A 1,712-nucleotide genomic window follows, 5' to 3' on the forward strand; every position below is an offset into this window, starting at 1 on the left:
CCTCATTAATAGCTTTTTTGATTTCAACTTGGTTAGATTTTAGTTCTTTTATTTCTCCAGAAAGGGCTTTTATCTCTCCGGAGAGTGTTTCTCTAATATCTTCTATGCCTTTTTCGAGCCCGGCTAGAACCTTGAGAATCGTCATTCTGAACTCTAGATCTGTCATATTACCTATGTCCATATTGATTAGGTCCCCAGCCTTCGGTACTGCCTCTTGTTCTTTTTTTTGTGGTGAGTTTTTCCGCCTTGTCATTTTGCCCAGATAAGATTTGCTTTCTCCTCCTCTAGAATTCTGCTGTTCTTGGTGAGTGAAGTTGATTTTGGCTGGGTTTCTGTTGATCTTCTGGGGGAGGGGCCTGTTGTGGTGATTCTCAAGTGTCTTTGCCGCAGGCGGAATTGCACTGCCCTTGCCAGGGGCCAGGCTAGGTAATCAGCTCGGGTTTCCTTTCGGTAGCGTTTGTTCCCTGAGCGCTTTCAATAGAGTTCCGGAGGACTGGAATGAAGATGGCGGCCTCCCTATTGCCGGCCCAGAGGAGCAGAGAGCTCCTCAGTGTGCCCTCAGAGAAAAGCGCCCAACCGCCTCTGCCTCCCTGACCTCCGATCGCACCTGGAGTAAAGCAGTCAATTGCTGGCACTTGGAGAAAAGCACCCATTCGCTTCTGTCTCCGTGGCCTCCGGCCGTGCTGCAAGCCCACCCAGCCTGCGACCGCCACAAGGTAATGCCGGGGTGAGAGCTCACTCCTTGGCTTTGTCGCTGTAGCTGGCTTCCCAGCTCTAATACCTGCAAGCTCTGTGGCACTCAGACACCCCGGTCCTTTTGTGACCCCAGGGGACCTGGGGTTACGCTAAGCCCTCGTGGGCTTCCCCCCGGTTTAGCCTCTGGAGTGATGTCCCTCCATGGAGCAGACTTTTAAAAGTCCCGATTTTGTGCTCCGTTGCTCCGCCGCTTGCCGGGAGCCGGCCCCTCCCCCCGCGGTCTGTCTTCCCATAGCTTTGGATTCACTTCTCCGCAGGTCCTACCTTTCAGAAAGTGATCGATTTTCAGTTTCTAGAATTGTTGCTCTTCTTCTCTTCAATTTCCTGTTGGATTTGTAGGTGTTTGCAATGGTTTGATAAGCTATCTAGCCAATCTCCTCCTACCCGATGTCGTCTCAGCCTGCTACTTCTCTGCCATCTTGACTCCTCCCACGGTGTTATATTTGTTTTAGGTGTATAATTAGTGATTTGACAATTCCATATATTACTCAGTGGTCATCAAAATAGATGTACTTTTTCATCCCCATCACTTATTTCACCCATCCCAACAGCCAACTACCCTATGGTAACCATCTATTTATTCTCTATAGTTGAGTCTGTTTTTTGTTTGTTTGTTTGTTCTTAAAGATTTTGTTTATTTGACAGAGAGCACAAGATGGGGGAGCAGCAGGCAGAGGCAGAAGGGAGAGGGAGAAGCAGGCAAGGAGCACAATGTGGGGATCATGACCTGAGTCAAAGGCAGACATTTAACCAACTGAGCCACCCAGGTGCCCAAGAGTATTTTTCTGTCTCTTTTTTCCCCTTTGTTCATTTATATTGTTTCTTAAATTACCATGTAATAGTGAAATCATATGGTATTTATCTTTTTCTGGCTGACTTATTTTACTTAGCATTATATACTCTAGATCTGTCTATGTTGTGTCAAATGGCAATATTTCATTCTTTTTTATCCCTGA

Source organism: Martes martes, assembly GCF_963455335.1.
Source record: "Martes martes genome assembly, chromosome: 4".
Taxonomy (NCBI): Eukaryota; Metazoa; Chordata; class Mammalia; order Carnivora; family Mustelidae; genus Martes; species Martes martes.